Raw genomic sequence first — 23,316 nt, 5'->3', positions numbered from 1 at the left:
TACCACGCCTTTTGTTAAACAATAAAACAGTGAAATTTACTGACTCCCTTATTTCTTGTGGTTCCTCAGAAATCTGTTTTCACTCTACTTTCTTTCCCTCTCTGCTTGCCTCTTCCCCTCTAATCCTTCTGTTCCCCCTATAAATCTCTCCTTTCCCAACTTTCTTCCCCCCAGCCGTTTCCTCCATTCCCATCCAGTTCACACACAGTTCCTCCCAGCTCTCTTTCCTCTATACATCTTTCTAAACATTATCTAAAACCTGTGACTCCTTTTCTTTTGCTCTGTGTTCCCTGTTAACTCTCTCTCCATTCTGTTCACTTCATGCCCCTTTCTGTCTCACGTGTTCTGTTTTGCTATTCCCCAGCCTATTCCCATTTTGTGTCCTTCCTCCTAAACCTTCCCTGCTTTGATTAAGCTTTCCTAATTTGCCACCTGCCCTTGAGGCTCCCATCTCTCTCTTGCCTTTTCTGTTTCTTACCCGTTCTCTACTGCCTCCATCACTTCATCATTTGTTCCCAGTTCATCCTTTCCATTTACAGTTGTGATAATCCATGCATACCATGCCTTCTCAATCACTTCTCTGTCAACAGTCTGTCCTCTTTACCCTAGTGTCCCCTAGTCTCAGGCCCATGAGTACCCTGGCCTCTCCAGATACCTGGGACAAAAACTCAGAGGAAGGAGATTTGAATTTGGATTCATCCAGTAGTGAAAACATCAATTCCTAGGCCTTGAACCTCAGGTCCCAGTATAGTGAGGAGTCTTTGGCAACAACCTGACATAGAAGGGCAGTTTTTCTCAGCCTGACTTTCAGGTTTCTTCCTACCCCTAGTTCTCAGATTTCTGAAGTTCAGAGAGACCTCTCCACCTCTAAGTGAGAGTGAATTGAGCTATTGGGGTAGTGTGAAAAAGAGAATGGAGCAAAGCGGTCATGGTGGCCCTTGAAGGAGAGATAGCTGCTGTCTTGTTGATGCCAAAATCTTTCAGATAAATTGGTGGATTTGTGGATATGCACATGCCCCACTGAATCCTAGAGGCCCAAGGGTGAATATAGTCTCTCCATCCGTCTTCTCTTCTTTCTCATGCTGAATGGCAGATATAATATTTTAAAGTACAGTTTTATGTCCAATACTGAGACTTTCAAAAGAGTCTAAAGGAGATAAGTGCCCAAATCCCATTGACATTCAGTGGAGTTGGGCACCTAACTCCCTTTAGCTCTTTTGAAAGTTCAAGTCCACATTCCTTTTTTATATTTCTTTGGGCTTCTTAAAGTACTTAAGGCTTAGGCTTGCCTCTCATGGGCAGTAACGTATACTTATAATGTTTTAATTTAATTTTGATTGTTAACTTAAACTTCAACTGCCTTTTGACTGTTGGGTGCAGGAGTCTGAATTAATGTCATGCTCTTATTATTCATCTGAATAGTGCCATGCACTCCCAATGAAGTTATATTCATCATAATAAATAATAACAATCTCTGTACAGCACTTTGAATTAATTCCTGTGCAGCAGTGGACATTTCCCTGAACCAGGTATTGTAACTATAGCTAGTGGAGTGCTCTACCTTTATGACTATTCTAATGGGTGATTCTAGACTACCAATGAAAAGTGAGCATAACAGGCTATATCAGTTGGCTCATGAGCCTTAAAGGACCTTGTTCACCTGATTCTCCCCTTCCCCTCTCCCCACTTCTGGTAAACAGCTCTCTCCAGCTTAAATTTTAAACAGAGGTAATACAGTAGACAATGAAGAAATCTCTTTCTAGTTTGCCTGTATTTTATAACTGGTCACTGAATAGTCAGAAGGGAAAAATGCAGTAATTATGTACTTTACCTCACATACAGCATTTTTTCTTGACCAAGAATAAATACTGGAATTATCGTACAATGCACAGAAACCAAACAATAATAAATTTGTTTTCTATCCATTGACACAGTAGTCTGGTATTTTGGCAGCTCTTCAACTCAACCTAATCAATTAAAGACAACATTGATTAAGTTAAACAAAAGGTGGTATTGATTGCAGGCAGTAACCTATAAATAGGCTATTGTTTCATATTGTTCATAGGTCCTTTTTAGCTACACCTTTAAACTTTAAACTAGACAGTCGTGTTATTTATCATTTAAGAAAGCAAATGCTGGGGGTCTAGTTAACGCATTGTAATTTATATGTTGTAATGCATTCTAAAAGAGCCCCGTCATTCAGCTTGCATATATGAACTTTTTCACAATTCACTTGATATGTCTGTGCAATTTACATCGTGTTTTATAGCTGTGTATGTGTGGAGTTGCTTGAAATCAAATATGTTCAGGGCCTTTCTTCTGAGATAAATGATTAATCAATCAGAGGCTTTTTTCCAACATGGTACTCTAGTACAATTTTAAAATAACTATGTGTAAAATTAATGACTAAGCATGAACACAGTCAAGTGGGAAGCTTCAGAACAATAAGAATATTAAATAAAACATGTGCACAAAAGAGACTATTAAGGCTCTATTTAGGGTTTGTTTGACTTGTATTATTTGTATCCATCTTTTTTTCCTCTCTGTTGATCTTCTATAAGGAAGGATGGGTGCTCTTGATGTATTTTTGCCTAATGCATATGCATAGTGTCACTGGGTCATCATAAGTGCCTCAATACCTGGAAAAGATGAGGACTCTAGCCCACTCACCTCCCTGGATTCCTCTTCCCCATAAGCACCATATTCCTTACATCCTCTCTGAAATTCTTCATACCTTAGAGCACTCTTTTACTTTTGCTCCCTCATTTATTTGGAACATCTTTGTTAACTCCGTCTAGATTACTAACTATTTCAATCTTGCCATAAACCCTTCCTTTTTACTTTGGTTTAAAACTGACACTCACTGGGAAGCTTTCAGGAGTTCTTTGTATGAAGAATAAACAAGAAGAATAAATTATGTACTATGAGAGAGATAGGAAAATTCAAATATTAAGAGCATGTGATTTCTCTTGTAATAGATAGAGTAAATATGTATGTTTGAAAAAAAGGAGGTTCCAAAAGATGCATGCTTGATGCTGAAGGAAAGCATGTTTGTGCACAATACATTTGAGAAACTTTTTAAGGACAGATTATCCATGAGAAAATACTAACTCTGTAAAGCTACCAAAGTTAGATAGGCCTGAACTCATCTAGTAAATTAGTATTATTTATGTTCTGAGGTAACTCCATGTTATTCAACCTATTTCTGCAAGGGTTTAAATGTTTTTAGAGAAGAGAATCTATGAAATTCTTTTTAAAGGGTCCAGTCTGTAGGTCACTTGTTCTATATATTTTAGGTCCTTACATGGCCACTATCACTATAGTGATAGTATCTGACTGCCTCACAATCTTTAGTGGATTTATCCTCAGAACAACCCTGAGAGGTAAGGAAGTACTCTAATTCCCATTTTACAGGTGGGAACTGGGGCACAGAGAGGCTAAGTGACTTCTCCAGGGTCATATGGTAAATTTATGGTAGAGCAGGTTATTGAATCCAAGTCCAGGCTAGCTCCCTAACCAGTTGGACCATCCTTCCTCTCTGTTCCAATTTCTGTACCTCCTTTGTGGAGATGCTTATGTAAACTCCCTAATCTAGATACACAAAATTAAATAGAATTTCACCACATTCATACTGGGAGGAGTTGTGTTCCTGGACTGCATGTTAGCAGGATAAACTGAACATAAACCCTAGATTTAGTTAATAATATTAACTCTAGTAAGAGGATAAGTTAAGCTAAACAAATGTCCTGGATAATGACTCTTAAAGCTCTTGAAGTGAAGTCACAATGGAATAAAGTTCAATCTCTCAAAGTCAAGTAAGGGAGTATGGATTATTTAGCTAACCTGGAATCTACAATGCTCTCAAATCCCCAAAGCTCTGTAGAATTTCTTTCTTCAACTTTCTTGTATTCAGTCTCATATCCTACCATGCTTTTGTACTTTAGGGAGCATATTTAAATCAGGCATAGCTTCTCTGAATCCCAGGATTCAAAGGCTATGCACACAATCACAAGCACATCACCTTTCTTCTCAGATTTTGGTTTGTTCATAAGCAAGATGTAGCACTAAATGAAATTTGAATCACTATCTACAACTTTTTCCTGTACCATTCTTTGATAACAAGAGCTAGCAAAGAGCATTTTAGTCATCTGCTAACTAAAATAAAAATATTCAATGCATCCTTTGAAGAAAGACATTTGCGACACATCTTTAAACATGTAATAGATTGGCTAGTGTGCATAAAACCATTGCTTGCTACAATCAATGTCATCTAGTTTTTTCTGGAATCTAATCTTCCCATTCCTGGGCAAGGTAATCAAGAAAATTAAGAGAGAAATGTATCTGGGATCAACTGACTTTTGTCAGTATCTTTAAGCCTCACAATCAATTTTCAGACCAGACAGTGGCTCTGAAACAACAGTGGTCATACTGTTGAATGACTACCTCCTTGCCATAGATGGGGGAAAGCATCCATTTTCATGGCTCTACATCTCTCATTAGCATTCAACTGTGAGTCATGAAAAGCTGGTCACATGTCTGAGACCTACCAGGGTTCAGTGGAAACATCCTGAATTCACTTGGATCCTTCCTGATTTCAGAAGGTTGGGATAAACAGCTGCACCTGCAAATCCAGGGATCTCAGCTGAAGAGAGCAAGACTGCATTTTCTCCCCACTCTTCTGCTATGTAAAATTGTTGGGAGAGATTGTGAAACAACATGGACTCAAATGCCAGCAGGAAGCAGACAACATCTAGCTCCATATTCATTGTAGGTAGTCCTCAGCTGTCCAAATGCCTGGCCAAGATCAGTGTCTGAATGAAGAGAAATTGACTGAAGTATACTCTAGGTAGTTGGTAAGATGAAGGAATGTTTTGAGGAATTTGCTAGTGTCTCCTTCTGTTTAGGGTACCTGCCCTCTTAATTGTCAAGAGAGCAAATGACTACTAAGATTACTCACTGCTGCTGTACATCTAGATAACCATGACTGATATAAACCTTTTCTTTCACCCGTGACTGGCTACAGGGCTCCTAATGTATCAGACATGGCCACAGTGGATCCATGGATTTGTCACTTGCAGACTTGACTACTGCAACATAAGTACACGTTATCTGGGAATGAACACACAATCCTTGAAAAAGCTTCAGATGGTTCATACACACAGAAACACGTATTGCCTTGATGCTTCCCACACTATAGTGGCTCCCCACTGAATACTGGATCAAGTTCAAAATCCTGGTTCTGATCATTAAGGTCCTCAATAGAGTGCGTGAAAGCTACCACTATAGACTGCTTCTTGCAGTATGGTAAAGTCGTACCTCAACACTGGAGACATCTGAGTACCTAGAATGGTGCTCTCTTGCTAGCTTGCCTGCAGGTGTGGAATTCCCTCAGGCGCTGAGAATGATTGTGAATCTTTTAATAAAATGAAATGGGAATGCCAGCTTTGCAATTTAACTTTCCTCAGATCATGATAATATTAATATATTTTCAAAAACCTTTAAATATTTCTCTATGTACTTGAGGAAAGAACAAAAAAATATATTTGTCAACTTTCATGTTAAACTCTCATAGGCATTTAGGTGCCAAAGTGATGGCTGTAATATAATTGTTTTGTAGATCGTAACCTGGAGAGAAGTTGGAAGAATTGGGAGTTCACAATATACAGTATTGTATAGTTTCCCCAGGGTAAAGCACTCATTCTCCCCCCCCCCCCCCCCACCCCCCAGCTACTTTATGTACAATTCCTGTATGGTAGCCTTCTGGCTCAGTTCTCTAGGCAGGATTTGTTCATTAATAGCTTGATTGCCATACTTATATTACCACTTACCATTATTATTATTTATACATAGTACCATAGTGCTTAGGACCCCTAGACATGGACCAGGACCCTAGTGTGGTAGGCACTGTTCAAATACAGAACAAAAGATGGTCCCTGGCTCAAAGAACTTACTATCTACATATAAGATAGGAGACAAAAGATGGCTAAAGACAGAAAGATAGGGAAGTACAGGGAAACAATGAGACCATATTGATCAGCACGACACAGTGGTATCGGCACACCAGCAGCCTAACTGTTGTCATGTTTTTTTATAGACATCACAGCAAAGGAGAGTTTTAAGGATGGTTTGGAAAGAGGAAGATGTGTTAATTTGGCAGAAGTTCACAGAAAGTTTCTCCTAGGCATAGGGAGCAGCTCTGTAGAAAGCACAGGGTGTTTGTTTGAAAATGTAACAAGTGGGTGATGGAGGCTGTCACCATGGACCAATTGGAGGTGGGAGTTGACATCTCAGTAGTGAATGAGATGATAGGTAGAATGAGAAAGGCCATGAAGGGCCTTGAAAGTGCAGACAAGTAGCTTATTTATGATGTAATAGAGGAGGGAGAGCCAACATAGGGATGCAAAGAGAGGGTGACATGGTCAAAGTGATAGGCTAGGAAATTATCTTTGCAATAGCATTCTCAAGGGGACCAGATTGAATTTGTCAAGGCTAGAGAAAAAATATTGCAGTAGTGAGAGCTCGGACAAGCATTTTAGCCTTGTGAATGGATAGGAAGAGCCATATCTTAGGGATGTTATGAAGAACGAGTCTGCAAGATTTAGATATAACCTGTATATGAAGACCTAAAGGGAAGTCTGAGTCGAAGATAATGCCTGAGTGACAGACAGGATGATTGTGCTCTCCACAGTGATCAAGAAAGATGGTAGGAGGGAGGATTTTGGGGAGGGGAGAATTAAGAGCTCTGTTTTAACTATGCTGAGCTTGAGTGGAGAGCTAGATGACTCAGAAGAGACGTTGGAGAGACCAGCTGAGATTTTCATGTGGACAGAGGGAGACAGGTCTGGAGTAGAGAGGTAGATGAATGAACAGTGAGCATAGAGATGGTAATTGAATTTGTGTTTGCAGATGAGAATACCCAGAGATAAGGTGTAGAGGGAGAAGAGAAGGGATCAGAGCCCTGTGGAGAGCCCACAGGAGGATCCTCTGAAGGATATGCTGAAAGAGCAATTAGAGAGGTTGGAGGAGGACTAGGAGAAGACAGAGTTATGGAAGCCAAAGAAGGACAAGATTTCAAGAAGAATAGTGTGGTTGACTGTGTTGAAGGTAGTTGATATCTCAAAGAAGATGATTTTTGATCTTTGGCTAGGTAAAGGTCATTACAAACCTTTAGCACAGACACAGATATTAAAACAAGTTCACTAATAGGCTAACTAGTGCAATGAGAGGCTAATTTATTTAACAGTATCAGTGGTCATCAGGGAAAACATAAAAGACATAAGGCCTCATTCTTCATTGCCTTGCCCTTTGTATAGTCATATACCCATGTGCAAAGCAGGTACAAAGACTTCCCAGATCAGGATGTTAGCAGTTTTACATCCACTTTGCACAGATGTAAATGACTATGCAAGGTATAAGACAGGCCCATGGTCTCCTATAAGTGCTGCAGGGCAAAGTCCTTGTTCCCAACTTCCATTGGCAACTGTTTCCATGATGACAGCCTACTGCTTAAACAGGACTGGTTTTAACACTCTTTGCTGACTTCATAACAAGAGCCCTGAATGTTTTCTTAGGTTTTCTGGGCGGAAGAGTGTGATAATTGGAGGCTGTCTCTCCTTAATGGCTGCTCCTACATTAATATCAAGTGGGAACCAGGCATGCCCACTTCTACTTGCACGCCCCTTGTTGGATTCTAATAGAAAAGTCCCCAGCTCAGTCAGATACTGTAGATTTACAAGTTCAGTGAAAGAAAAACCGAATTAAATGACAGCATCACCGTTTAATATTTGACCTCAGATTAACAATATGCACATGGGAGAGCATTGTTAGGTGGATCACGCATGCACGCTCCTTTCACGGGGACATGGCAGAACAGATGCAAGGCATAGCAAATTATTGGAAGGAAAACTGTAACTCATAATAATTTGAGAGTACAATATACTGTAGCATTACTATGAAGTTTAAATTCTGTGGAGTTCCAAAAAATATGTGTTATCAGTAAGCAGGGTTCTTAACAGCTTTTGTAATGACCTATTTCTATGACCAGCCGTTTCACTACTTGATATAATACCAATACTTACTTGGTCTGAATAGGAATAAGCATTAGGAGATACACAGCAAGAAATTTGCTTTCCTGTACTCTACCAAATGCATGCCTATCTGTTTAATATTCAAGTAAAAAGAAAACTTTTATGTTATCAAATATAGAAGAGGACATTATAAAAACTTTTGATGAGTTAATGTTACACTTTACACAGTAGCTTAAACTAAAGTATAAGCACATTATACATTATTGTGTTCTGAATGTCATAAAATATGATTTAAATGCACAATATTGAAATTTAGCACTTTGAGTGTATAGTTGTGAAAAACCCAGTCAGTTATATTTATAGCTTCATATTTTCTCAGACAGAAAACAGCTTAGAAATATAGGGCCAGATCCTGCAGGCTTCCTTTAGTTGGACTTGGACTGCAGGATCAAGTGCATAATATGCTTTTCCAAAAACATCAAAATGAAAAATGAAAATAAACACTGTTACCGCATAGACTATAAAGGTTAAAAATGCTGTATCTTGCATTATTCTACCTCCTGTGGCTAGGGACAGAATGCAGACAAGCCACAATAATGTTTTTTATTTCTACTGTTCAAACCATATTAATGAGAACATCATTTTGGAGAACTAATTATTTCTATTTGTCTTGTGTCACACTTTCTAATTCCCCTATATTAGCACAGCCAAAGCAAATTAATTGCTTTTCCAGCAGTTGAACCTTGTCCAAGAATGAGCTCACATTCTCTTTTAGTTTTCCAGTTTCTAGAAGTGCATTGTCAAAAATTTCTCTTGATGCTAAACATAGCCCAGAGAATATCTGTACAGATTTCTGTTGCTGCTCACTTGATGAAATTTATAAATTTAAGTGACCCATCAGGAAAGATAAAGTTCTTAGCTGCAAGATTATACATCAAAACAGTTAAAGTGAAATTAAAATTAAATGAATGAATCTCACTGAAGCAAAAAAAGCAGTAATTAATGGTTCCCTTAATTGTCTTCATAAAATATTTGCATGGGTCTAATTTGCATAATTTGCATGTATTAATTAATCTTTCAAAGGAATTTTGTGCTGAGAGAAGCCAAAAAATCTCTTTGTTTTATTTAACATCTAATGAAATATTTATCTTCTTTAATGAACTTCTCATCTTCATTAAAATAAAAATTGCACAAGTTTGTATGTTTTAAATGTTTTTATAATTGAAGTGTTCAAAAAAATCTCTAGGCTTACACCATCTGAAAAATAAACTCATTATTATACATTCTATATAATTTTGACTACAGCAATATTTAAAATTTGAAAACCTATATTCACTTTGTCTATGAGATTTTCAATGAGTGCAGGCTCAAGTTTGCTTTTCCTTTTTGTTTGACATATTACTCTTATTATTAAGGATGAAGAGACAAATACACATTTTTGTGAGCATTGTCATTCAGTTGTGATACTTAACAGATCTGATATTACATTCAGATCCAATAGTAGATTTAGAAAGAAGGGCTGGGGTTTTAGGACAATAATTAAAATACTGATAGGGAGTACCTGGCTTGTTTTAAATTCACAAATAGTAACAGCAGAGGAAAACTAGCTGTGTAAGTTACTGTTGAGAATGTTAATGACACAACATGGGCTAAACCAAATGACATAAAGGGTAATAATACTAAGGAAAGGTAGTACAGAGGAATTAGATATAGTAAAGGTTGTGGTGAACAAGTTTGAGGTAGCATCCAGCGCAGAGGGGTGTTCAGTGGGTGAGACTGTGCAGTGCAAAGAATGTTAATGTTGTTATGCAAAATCTGAATGGAGAAGTGTTAGGAGATGAAGTGTGATGAAGCACTTTGCAGAAAGCAATTTCTATAAAAGGGATGGATCTAAAAGGACAATGATTAGTCTTTCAGGGACAAAGGTTAAGGCTATTATTATAGAAGGGGACCACCTACATCCCAAGGTAATGTATCAGCTAGCTAATATTGCAGGAGATGTGAAGGGGCAGGTAGTGATAATAAAGTATGGTTACAATACAAAATTGCTGCCATACAAAATCTAACATTGTACATAATAAGATCTATGAACTGGAGTTTCATGTTTTCAAGGATAAGTACAGTATTATTGGACTAATAAAAGTATACTTGAACCAGGCAAATGATTGGCGATTTAGTGTACAAAGAACCTGAATTTGTACTATGGAAATGCACAATAAAGTTCGCACCATTTTTGAATATGCCCTGCATGCTTAAATCCTTGCACAGGAGTTTAAAAACAGATTAATAAATCTAAGTACATTTTTTTAGGCCTATGACAGACATTATGAATCAGTCTTTTATGGATACAAAAGTAGGAGCTATTTAAGAAACATTTAAGAGACTGTACTTACTAGTGAAGAAGAGAGAGAAATTAAGAAAAGGCAGATTTAACTGATTTAAAGTGTGTATGGAATCAAAGTATTATTATCCCCCCTCCCCCCCCCCCCCCCCACACACACACACACACACTCACTTATATTTTTTATCAGAAATAAACTCGAGAATTGCATAGAATGTCCAAAGAGTGTGACTGTGTCTGTGCTCCATTGCTTGCCTGGTAACACTGTCAGCAGCAGGAACATGAAATTCATGGTAGTAGCTGAACTTTAACCAGTTTCATGCAGCTGCTGTTGCTAGGAAAAGGGCAGTTGTATATCAGTTCAGGAACAATCCCCATACATGATCATTCTCGTCTGCTGCTGGGTGTAATGATGTTACCCTTTAAGCACAGAATATTATAACCTGAGAGCCTATACACTGCTGGAAGTTGTTCTAGAGCATGCATCTTTAGTTTAGAATAGACTGCTGGAACTCTGCTAATAAAAGATCATTAACCCTATAGCTGTTTGACTGGGTTTATTTCAACAAGACATGACACTGTGAGGCTGAACACACAAAACTGGGGGAAGACAAATCAAAGGGTACTACAAAGACTCAAATAAAAATGAGGACAAAAATGTGTGGAAATGAAGTGGGTGGAGATGAGTATAGATTCATGAAATGTAACAAAACACAAGGGGAAAAAAATAAATTGTAGTAAATTAGTAATTGAATCTCAGAAAATGGCTCACCCCTAAAAATTTAAGTTTGTTAGCATGAGAGACCAGGAGTCAGGAGGTCTGGAATTTCATTTAAGCTCTGCCACTGGCTTTCTGTGTGAACATGGAGACAGGAAAGAATATTTCCAGTATCACAGATACTTGGTAGTTGGTTTCTCTGTTTGTTTTTCATCACCTTCCCTTGTGTACATATGTATGTGTTAGTTGAAGCTGGCTAGTGGAGGCTCACTGGATTTTGGCTTGCTTACGATGGCAGGACAATAGTTGATTTTTTAAGTTTATCATTGTAGATTTTTGTGTCCTTTTGCCATAGCTTTGTGTTGAATGGAATAATCCTTTCTAGAAATAATGTATGCCGAGGCCATTTCTCATCCAAAACCAAGTCAAGGTGCAAGTAATGAGTAGATTGTGGGATATAGTTAGTGATAGGACAGGGGTGAAAAGCATAGATTGGTAGAAGCACTATCCTTGTTTGAATCCAGAAAGAGATAATTGTTTGATTTCAGTTCAGAGCCAGATTTAAATAAGAGCTATTTTGGGTATGGTTTTTTTTGCTGCTAAATAATAAGATGAAATAATTTATAGTTTTGCGTGATTTCTTCATTTTTCAACCAAACACTTGTACCATAACCAGCTGCATAGCGCCTTTATCTGCTGACCTCTCCATGGTAGCTCAGTGCTTCCATATCTCACAAGGGTTTTGTGAAACTTAATTAATGTAAGGCACTATAGAAGTGCAACTGTTATTATTAACTGATCCTTTTATGTGTTCTTTGGTGACTGATCAGATTCCCAGTGATTAGAAAGTGGCAAACAGAGATGATACAAGATACAGCAATTTATATCTATCAACAACCAATTATCGACTGGTTTGTTTGACATCTAGTGTGGGATATGCCAGGAACTACTTATTGGGATTAAGCAAGGGAATAGTTTATAGTCTTAATTTGAATAAAGCTTGACAGCATGGATTTAAATATAGGAAAATATTACTAAACTAACTTATTTGAATTTTTTTTTAGGCCTGTGTAAAACCAGTGAGTGCTATATTGCAATGGTAATATTTTCCTCTCCAACTAGCATGTCAATCTCTGTTGTGTACTCTGAATTTATTCCATGCACAGAACTTCGATTGCTTCAGTGGGACTTCAGCACATAGTTCTTATGGATAAGAGATATGCAGTGCATATCCAAAAAGCAAGTTTTGCTCTTAGATTTTCAAAGATTATCAACCAAGCAAAACCTCAGAGAATAACCAAGTGGATTAAAAAAACTGCCTAGAAACTCAAAATTGGTGATTGTCTGTAAAAGAGAAACTTTTTCTAAGCTTTTCTAATGGAATTCCTACTGTGTCTTAATTTAGGACAATCCCTATTCAACTAGTCTTATCTTCTTTTATCAGTAGATGTGTGCTAAGAAAGTGCCAAGTATGCTAAGAGCTATGCCAACTGTACACCTGCTAAGAAGTCATAGATTCAAAGTCCAGAAGGGACCACTGTAATCTGTTCCTTCAACTTTAAAGTATCCAAAGGTGATGACTGCATGGGTACTTGATGCGTAAGTCTTCATCATTGCGCTTTCTTGTCAGCATGATGGAGAGAGAAAACGAGAGAGAACATTTTTTCTATGCCTCTTGTAACATTCATCACTGATTTTAGGTAAGCCCAGAGCACTCTCCTCTCCCCCCACCACATATCTGCTGTAGTTCCCTTTCAGGGTATTTTACATTAAATTACTCAAATGCTTAATTATTTCCAAAGTCATCAATACAAACAAAAGCTTCTTTTCAGACTTACTGAGATATGCCAAAAGCTATCAGGTTAATTTTAGAAGTTATACATTTTAGCAATGGTTATTCTTATACTGATGTAATTTAGCATGGTGGCATAAAACAATTTATAGAGTTACTGTAGGCCTCAGATTGTTCCAGTGCTCAGACTTGCCCACATATTTGATTTGGAGTTTGACCCCCCTCTCTCATAGTAACTTTATCTCTTTTGAAAATAAATAAAATAGATCATTCGTTCAATCAATAAAAGTGTAAAGGAAATGGAACTACAATTAACACATTTAGAAGGATACCTGGTCAGCATCCCTTTCAAACTTCAGTTAGGATTTGCTGTCAGCATATATCTATAATACACATTCTCTTCATGAAGTAGCCAGTGGCCAGTAAAGAAGAAAATTTGTTGTATAGAATAGACCACCAGCTTTAAAAACTAGCTTTTTGACTCTTTACAAGGAGGATCCCAAGGTTCCATAACACCTGAAGGACCTCTAGGAGACAGAAGCATATATAATAATAATGCCATGTAGTTTTATTTTTCTTAGTTGAGTAACATAAATTGTGTATCATTAATGGTAAAAGGAACACTTTTTCTATTATAGTCGTGTCAGCTTTATTTGTTAAAAAGTGATGTGGTTTCTAATAGCTTAGAAAAAGTAGCAATGGAATAAGAGCATATTTTGTCATGGTAGTTATAAAGGATGGATCACAAAGGGTTGGGACTGGCCTTGGAAAAACATGTAATAAAGCCAGGACCGAAACATTTACAGTGCTGGTTTATGTACATGAAATTAGAATAGAGATTGCTAAAAATATATAGTGCTATATTAAATAGTTCAATTTTTGACTTGTTTGTTTAGTCTCTTTGTTGATTCTGCAGATTTTGCCTATAACAAACTGTCAGTGCAACCCTTGCATTAAGAGACATGTATTTTTCATGATATTGTTTCATACTGGAATATGTTGGCTACAAGTCCTTTCAAGTAATCAAACTATATTGAATACAAACATAAAATAAAGAGCAGTAATAATTTACTCTCTTTCAGCTTTTCACTCTGTCACATAGATATACACAGTCATTGAAACAAGTACAGTATGGTTGCATGCTGATGAATTGAAAGCAAAAATTAAGTCATTGGCCCTGACTCTGGCTTCACTGATGATATACCATCTAAAACTGATATAATTGAATGGAGATTCAGGTCCATTGTTCAGATTTATACTTTTTTGTGTGCTATAATATTCTGCTGATCATCATAAAATAGTAACTACCAGAACAAAATTATGCCATTTTAAGTATTATGGGTCTCACTGAAAACCTTAGTTATGTTAGTGAGAACTTAATTATTTACACAAATAGTGACATTAGCTTCGGTGGAACTAGTCATGAGGGTAAGGGCTCACCTATATAAGGAACATTTCCGGAGCCTGACCCTAAGCATCCAATGCAGGAAATAGTTCCTCTCTTGAGTCCAACTTTGCAAAGATCATGATAAAGATGTAGGTCATTTTCTGTAAACCTTTCTCATATTTAAAGGAGTGATTTCATTGCTGTTTCATTTTGGCTTTCCATTTTTGGCTTTTATATTTTCCTCCCTTTGTCTCTCTTTTTTTACTCCTCTCCCCTTTTTACTTCTCCCCACTGTCCAAAGGAGGTGGGTGGGAAGGCAAAAAAGAATAGAAAAGTGGTAGAAAAAAACTTGACTTCATGACATGCCATGCCATGTTTTCTGGGTCACCACTACTAGAGAAGCCTCTGATGGCATCAAATTCTAATCAGACAGCAGTCTGCCATAAAAGCTCCTTGATTCTGCCATCAGGCTGCTGCTGGGAGTGGTGGAGAAGAGGAATGTTGCGATATCTATCCTGAAGAGTATTGCCTCTGATAAGGACACAGAAAGTGGTCTGCTATCACTGAAGTATGTAAGTGCATGTGTTAAAAAATGCCCAAGATGAAAGTATATCAATCAAGCAGGGGAACCAGTCTGCATTTTGAACTATAAAACTACCCATCTGGGTCAGCATTAGCGCTTGTGAGACAAATAATAGTTCCCTGCAATTTAAAATGTGGATTTTTTCATTCAATATAGGAGAGAAAGCAAAAAGTTCCTTAATGGCTAACTACAAAGTTAATCCATATACACATCTTTCAGTTTGAAGTTGTCATAAGGATTACTTGGCTTTTTTTTTTCTTCCCAGTTTTGCAGCTATGTCGCTTATGTAAAGAGCCAGGATCTTGATCTATTTGTGTTTCTATTTTGTAGTCAGGCTTATGTGTGACTTTAGTTCATTGCTCATTTCTTAAGGCATGACTTGTGGTTTGGTTTCTATCACCTTGGGTCTTGTTCTGGAGCTGATTGCCTGGTGCCATTGTCTTCCATAAGCTTTCTTTCACACAGAATACCTAAAAGCAGCATGCTTATTTCACATATGTTTTGACATCCCATGCAACTTTAATGGATTTTCCATAAGCTTGCTGCAATGCAATCTATCTGTTGTACAGCCTCATATGACTATACTTCCACGATTTGTATTGGCAGTGATTCTTTTTTGGCACTGAAATGAGAACAAATATAGTTGTGAATTCAAGAAAAATGCGATGCTAATGTGGAATTGGTGTCAGAGTATGGTTGCTTGCATCACAGTTGATATACGCAAGCTAGTGTAAGCAGTAAAGTTAAATCTTTCTTTAAATGCCTATCTCATATTGAATGAAATGGGCAGCAACCCTCTGAGATTTTGCAGTGCCATCCTAATAAATGGAAATGAATGAAAGCAGGAAAATGATCATGTTTGTTAGTTCCTTGTAATATGGAAAGAATGTAATCTGAAACCATCAAAACAGTAGTCTGTCACTTAGTTAATGGTGTTAATGGCATTTACTCTACATAGCATCACACATTTTTGGAATTGCTTGGTTACTTTGCAGGAACCAATCTCAGGCTTAGTTGTCAGGCTCTGTTTCCAGGCAGTCAGGCCTGGTGGCTGGAGCCGTGGTCAAAGCCATACATGGGGTCCGTACCAGACCAAGGGTAGTGCTGAAACCAGGGTCCAGGGATAGACCATGGGTCAAAACTGAGGTCAGAGTCCATGGACAAGCCAAATCAGTATCAGGAATCCAGATGCAAGGCAAAGGTTGGAGCCAAGCTGGAGACAGTCTGAGGGTCTGGGGCAGGAGGCCGATGCAGGAGTGGAATGGATCAGGGCTGCAGCAAGGTCAGAGTAGGGCATGGACAAGGCTTGCCCAGGCTGGAACAAGAACAGGATCAAGGGCAGGCTGGAAGCTTAGGAAGTCTGTCACACTGCGAGGTAGCAGGAGCGGTAGTGCTGTTCCACAAACTAACTTGAAGCTCTGACAGTGTCAGTGAAATACCTGTTCCTGGGGGTCATCTGAGCCAGGCCCTGCCCAGGGATAGGCTGCTATGGCATACCTGAGGGCTGAGTCACTGCAAGCACTGTTGGAGGTATGAGTCATGGCAGCTTGCCTTACATTAGTGCACTCACCGGAGAGTTGGCAGATCCCTGCTAAGATACCATCTCTCCTGCTGTTGGAAGGGGACTTGAACTAGGGCGCTCCCACATCCCAGGTGAGTTCCCTAACTACTGGGCTCAAAGTTATGAGGAAGGTCCTCTGCCCACCTTCCCAGCTGTTTTGTGTCAATTCACTAGGGACATGTGATTTAGGTGGCTGAATGCCTATCTGGCCCCAATTTGTGAATTGTTCTGGCACTTACACAGGAGATAGGCATCCGCGTGCATGCTCAGAGCCAGAGACATAAATGCATAGTACATTTCAAGTACATAAAAGATTGTGACAAAGAGAAGGGAGAAAAATTATTATCTTTAAGCTCTTGGGATAGGACAAGAAGCAATGTGCTTAAACTGCAGCAAGGGCTGTTTAGGTTTGGACATTAGGAAAAACTTCCTAACTGTCAGGGTAGTTAAGCCCTGGAATAAATTGCCCAGGGAGGTTGTGGAGTCTCCGTCACGGGAGATTTTTAACAGTAGGTTAGACAAACATCTGTCAGGGATGGTCTAGATAATACTTAGTCCTGCCTTGAGTGCAGAGGACTAGACTAGAAGACTCTCAAGGTCCCTACCAGTCCTATGATTCTATGCTGAGGGAGCTTTTCCTTCAAAAACTTAGTGAGTTTAGGTGCCAACTGTGTTCAGTGAGAATGTTGTGCATTTCAGTGTTCCTGAAACTGGGACTTAAACCCCTAAAACAAGGACTTTGGCACCTAACTTCTTTGGTGCATGCCAGCCATAATGCACTGCTGACAGTAACCAAAGAGTCATGGTAGCAAGGGGAATTATTTCCATATAAAAACAAGCCATTATTTATATGGAAATAATGCCCCTTGCTACCATGACTCATTGCACACTTTCATAATGGTCGTGAACTTTATAGATATTAGCACTGCATTTGTATGGCTTCTGAATATATGTACATTAATTACATCAGTATTGGGAGTTCTAGTTAAGGATGGAAGAGATCTTTCATTGTGTCGTACATCTTTTTTCACTACCTCCTAACTTTGGCAAAAGAATTTCCTTTGTACAGATATTTTCCATGCTTGGGTTCAGCACAAGAGTAAATAATTGTTGGAAAGTTCCAGCGAGAGCCATTCTACCATGTTTCACTGAAAATTCATTTGTATAGTGTAAATACAATAGAACTATCTCATCCTCTTCCCTTTTGTCCTTCCCAGAAAAGAAAAATAATTGTTTTTCAAACCTGGTTCAAGATTTATTTTTATGTCTTAGGTTTTGGAGCAATAGGATTTATTTAGGCAGGTGATGGTCATCTAAAATGATGACCATTTGAAGGGAACTGTAGAGAGAGGATACAAAATTGAGAACAAAATATGGGGAGAGGAAGCAATCCGTAGACTTTAAGGAAAAGACAGTTAAGTTCTGATGCTCAGACCTTTCAGCATCCAATCATAACAAGTCCAAGACTACTTGCCACTCTGCTAAAAAAATAACTTTGTTCTTTGTACTTCTGAAAGCACCGTAGCAAGTAAGGCGTTTGCTTATCTGGAACTTAAATCTGAGAAATACAGGTCATGTAGAACTTTTGTAAAATTGATCAGCATAAGAATTATTCGCACTGTGACACAAAGTGAATTAAACACAATGAGCTGTGCAGGGTCACGAGCTTATTATATTTAGCAATGACTTCATGCTATAATACAGAATTCCTCAGTGTTGGGTTTTTTTTAATACAAGTGACCAGGATGAAGTGCCTGAGAGATGCAGGTTCAGTGATTGTAAGTAATTAACTCTATTGTATTTCTTTTTCCTAGAAGTGCCTTTATTCTGCTCGTACAAACAGAACAACAACAGCCGCGTTCACAAAGCAATAACAAGATCGTGTACTAGTGTTTTATATCTTTCTTTAAAAAAATATGTTTCACCTTGCCACAGCAGTGTCTTCTGTGTACTTAAAATGCAAGATCTAGGTCATCTGAATGATCTTGAAATAATAGGAGATATGTTCAGGTATTTAAAGGAATTGTTAGTTTACCAAAGGTCAGACCTCTTCTTTGAGTGCTTGCTCAGGTTGATTCCATGTTAGGTGTCGGCGTGCCCATGTGCATGGCTGCTGGAGATTTTTTGCCTTAGCAGTATCCAGAGGGCCGGCTTTGGTGCCCTCTGGAGTCCCGAACTCATGTCACTGTACAGAAGGAGCCACCAGTCCTGTGCCCCCTCAGTTCCTTCTTTCCACCAGTGACGGCTGCAGGAGCTACTTTCTTCTTTGCGACAACAAGAGCCTCAATCAATAGTTTGCCTTTGTTTGTTGTATATAGTTCTAGTTAGTTTGTAAGTTAGAATTAGTGGTCCCCTTAGGGATGTCCGCCCCAGGCGGGGCATGCCCAGTTCCCTGGTCTTCAAACTGGGTTTCGTGTGTCATAATCCCTTTACACTAAACAACCCTCCCAAGAGTTACCTAAAGTGTTTAGGGAAGATACACATCATGGACAAGAGTAAAATTTGTGAGTGCTTTTGACCACAAACTAAAAAGGACAGGGGTATCTGCCTTAAAAGCCCTGTTGATGGAGGCAGCACTCAGACTGGCCTCTGGACCATCCCACTTGGAATCAGTGCCAAGCACGTCACCACCAGAGTGCAATGCCCTGCCATCACCAAGCCCCTTGTGGTGCTGTTCGCCTTTGCTGGAGCTGAAGAAGCAGCAAAGAAGAGAGCGGACCATAGGTGCTCCCCTGCACCGAAGAAAGCTAAGAAGGTGGGATCAGGCAAAGCACCTGTGTCAGGTCAGGTCAGTTGCCTGAAACTCTTTCCAGGGTTGATGGAACCACTCCTGACTCCTGAGAGCAGAAGGGGCCCCTTTGCCTTGGGGTGCCATCTACTCCTCTGGCATTTCAAGCAACAAGGGACCTTATGGCCTTCCTGGTGCCACCCACCCCGAGATCTCTGGTCAGAGCGACTGAGCTGGTCAAGGCATCCGCCTCCAGGGGGAAACTGGCAATAATATACTAGACCTGAGTTGCCTCAACAAGTATTTCAAGTAGTTGAAGTTCCTCATGGTGTCCCTGGCCCCCATCAGCCCCTCTTTGGATCCAGATGACTGGTATGCCATCCTTGACCTAAAAGATGCTTATTTTCACATTTCAATTTTTGACGGACACAGAAGATTCCTCCATTTCATGGTGGGCAAGCATCAGTGCTACGGTTTGGCCTTTCATCCGCCTCCAGGGTCTTCACAAAATGCATGGTAGTAGTAGCTGCTTACCTGAGGCATCAAGGAATACACATCTACCCTTACCTCTATGATTGGCTCATCAAGGGCAATTCCCAAGCCCAGGTCCAGCACAGCCTCAATATGGCACAAGCCACTTCCCAAGATCTGGGCCTGCTCATAAACGAGAAAAAAATGATTCCATCTTCTGTCCAGCAGATACAATTTGTAGGAGCGGTCCTCAACTCCACACAAGCCAGAGCATTTCTTCTGGAGATCCAGTTCTGAGTCATGACAGACCTCATCTTATATGTGCAAGCCCATCTTCTCATGACTGCCCAGACTTGCCTCAAGCTTCTATGCCACATGGCAACTTGCATTTACGTGGTCCAACATGCACATCTCTGCCTCAGACCCCTGTCTGGTCATGGCTGGTGTCAGTCTAGGCCTGAGCAGGCATGGTATGGACATCGTGGTCACAATTCCCCTGCACGTCCTGTCATCCTTTACCTGGTGGACAAACACTCATTCAGTGTTGAAGGGGATGCCCTTCCAAAGTCTATCACCCTCGGCAATGATGGTCTCCAACACCTCAGATTTGTGGTAGGGAGCCTACCACAATGATCTCAGCATGCAGAGGCACTAGTCCCAAGAGGATCGCTCCCTCCATATAAATGTCAGGGAGCTCAAGGCAGTACATCTGACTTGCCAGGTATTTCTGTCTTATTTGTCAGGCAGCGTGGTCCAGATCCTAACAGACAACACCGCCGTGATGTTCTACATCAACAAGCAGGGCCTCTTGGTCAGCTTTATGCCAAGAAACCCTCCGCTTGTGAGACCGTTGTGTGCAGAATTACATTCATATCATGGCAACCCATCTCCGAGGTGCCAGGAATGCTCTGGCAGATCTCCTCAGCAGATCTTTTTTGTCTTGCCATTTAAGGGTTGTCACAATGATCTTCCAAAAGAATTCCTCAAGTGGACCTGTTCGCTTCCAGTAAGAGGAAGTGCCACCAATTCTGCTCACTCTGTGGGCTTTCCCAGGGCTCTCTATCCTATGCCTTCCTGCTCCCATGGACAGGGCACAGTTCTGTGCCTTCCCGCTGATTCCCTTCGTTCACAAGGTTCCTCTGAAAATCAAGCGAGACAGGGTGACATTGATTCTTGTAGTCCCCGCGTGGCCACAACAGCACTGTTTGGTACGTTGCTGGAATTCTCAGCAGCACCTCTGTGGAAGCTTCCACTTCAGCCAGAACTCCTCTTCCATGATCACGGCCGGTTGTTGCGCCCAGACCTGAATTTCCTTCATTTGACGGCATGGCTACTGCATGACTTAATGCAGAAGAGCGGGTTTGCTCATTGCAAGTTCAGCAGATCCTCATGGGCAGCAGAAAACCTTCCGCCAGACTGACATACCTGGCCAAATGGAGGAGGTTTTCTTGTTGGGCCACAGACCGTAGCCTGTCCCCCATCCAGACTTCAATGCAGAACATATTGGACGACCTGTTGAACCTCAAGCAACAACGCTTAGCCCTCTTGTCTCTAAAGGTCCACTTAGCAGCTATTTCGGCTTTCCTTCCTCTGATCCAAGTTAAATCAGTCTTTTCCCACAACATGGTGATCAGATTCCTGAAAGGACTGAAGAGGCTTGACCTTCAGGTCAGGGATCCAGTACTACTCTGGGACCTGAACTTAGTGCTATCCAGACTCATGGGTCCCCCTTTTGAACCATTAGCTTCCTGCTCTTTCTTGCTTCTCTCCTTGAGGGCTCCTTCCTGATGGCAGTTACCTCAGTGTGAAGGGTCTCCTAGATCAGGGCACTCACCTCAAAACCACCCTACACAGTGTTCTATAAGGACAAGGTCCAGCTGCGTCCCCACCCAGTCTTCTTACCAAAGGCAGTGTCACAGTTCCACAATAACCAGGACTTATTCCTACTGATGTTCTTCCTAAAGCCAAACAGTTCCAGTGAGGAACATAGGTTGCACACCCTGGATGTTAGATGAGCCTTGGCCTTCTACATATAAAGGACTAAGCTTTTCCACAGGTCGACCCAACTCTTTGTTGCAATAGCAGATGGGATGAAAGGCCTGCTGGTCTCCTCCCAGAGGATCTCCTCATGGATAACCTCTTGCATTAAGTTTTGCTATGAGCAAGCTAAGGTACCTCCACCAGCGATCATAACAATCCATTTTACCAGGGCCGAAGCATTGTCAGCAGCCTTCCTGGCACAGGTGCCAATCCAAGATATCTGTAGAGCCACTACTTGGTCTTCGGTCCATACCTTTGTGACCCATCATGCTAATTACCCAGCAGGAAAGAAATGATGCCAGCTTTGGCAGAGCAGTATTATAAATGGCACATCCATGATCTGTGAGCCCACCACCAGGGCTACTGCTTGTGATTCATCTAATATGGAATTGACATGAGCCAGCACTTGAAGAAGAAAAAACGGTTACTAACCTTTCATAACTGTTGTTCTTTGAGATGTGTTGCTCATGTCCATTCCATGACCTGTCCTCGTCCCTGTCATTGGAGTTGATGGCAAGAAGGAACCAAGGGGGTGCAGGGCTGGCGGCGCCTCATATACCACAGTATGAGCATGGGGCTCCAGAGGGTGCTAGGACCGGCTCTACGAATACTGCTAAGGCAAAATGTCTCCAGCAGCCATGCACATGGGCATGTACACACCTAACATGAAATGTACATGAGCAACACATCTCAAAGAACAACAGTTACGAAAGGTTAGTAACTGGTTTTTTTAATCCAATGTGATTATGAAGTGATTGAAAAAATATAAATAATGAAAATACATAGGAAAACTATTGAAAGAAGAAGATCCTGACATAGTGGAGGTTTCACTTTAATTTTCAAAGAAACTACAAAAACCTAGGCAGTTCATTTTCCATTTTATATTTTAATCTCTGGAAATTTGAGTGCAAAATGTAAACTACTGGAGTATAAAATCTTGAGTTCAAAAAGGTAGGTATGAAAATACCACTCCCCTGCATGTTAACATGAAATGTTAGCACAACGCTATCTGTAAGTGAATGTTTAGTAGGAAAGTGACATTTACTCACAGTATGCAAAGGGCTAAATTTGGAAATAATGTGTAGAATTCAGTGGCATTGCACAAAGGCAAATTGGGGTCGCATTTAGCTCTGTGTGTTTAAGTACATTCGAGCCTGCATGAGTTTATTGAAAATGCTGAGTGAAAATCATCTATCTCTGCAAGGGGTGGTGCTATCCCATTGGAGACCCTAAGCAGAAATATTTTGGGGAGCCCCCCCCAACACATACTAATAGTTAAAAGAGACCCCTTGAGCTGCTTGGGGCCCTAAGCAATTGCTTAGTCTGCTTATACCTAGCGCCAGCTCTGGTCTCTGCATAAAACCTGGGAAAACATTTAGTTTTTTGCACCGTTGGTGAATGAAATCCACCAGCTTCAACTCTTTAGCAGGCTACATTCCAGTCCTGCCCTCTCTTCCTCAGTCCTGTTTTCTTGACAGGTTATGGGTACTGGCTCTGTGTAATCTGCACATCAATCCTTGACCTGCCTCTCTTCTCGCCAACCATTTTGGATTAGCGCAGAGACCCTCTTTTTGGCATGCAGTGGTGTGAAGACCAGTCTATCATCTCCCTCAGTTGACCTCCCCCCCACCTAAATCCAACAAAAGGGCTTCAGTGCTATTGATGACC

At 40.2% G+C, this 23,316-nt stretch overlaps 1 protein-coding gene across 3 annotated transcripts in view; it reads left to right on the top strand.

The window, feature by feature from the left end:
• DACH1 (dachshund family transcription factor 1) overlaps positions 1-23,316 on the top strand; it is a 436,323-nt gene that overhangs the window by 403,709 nt on the left and 9,298 nt on the right. The gene's annotated exons all lie outside the window — the stretch shown is intronic.

Source organism: Emydura macquarii, unplaced genomic scaffold (assembly GCF_026122565.2).
Source record: "Emydura macquarii macquarii isolate MOO-44397 ecotype Brisbane River unplaced genomic scaffold, CSIRO-AGI_Emac_v2 contig_2473, whole genome shotgun sequence".
Lineage (NCBI taxonomy): Eukaryota > Metazoa > Chordata > Testudines > Chelidae > Emydura > Emydura macquarii.
The sequence above is the reverse complement of the archived record's forward strand: the minus strand, read 5'-3'. Positions and strand labels throughout refer to the sequence as shown.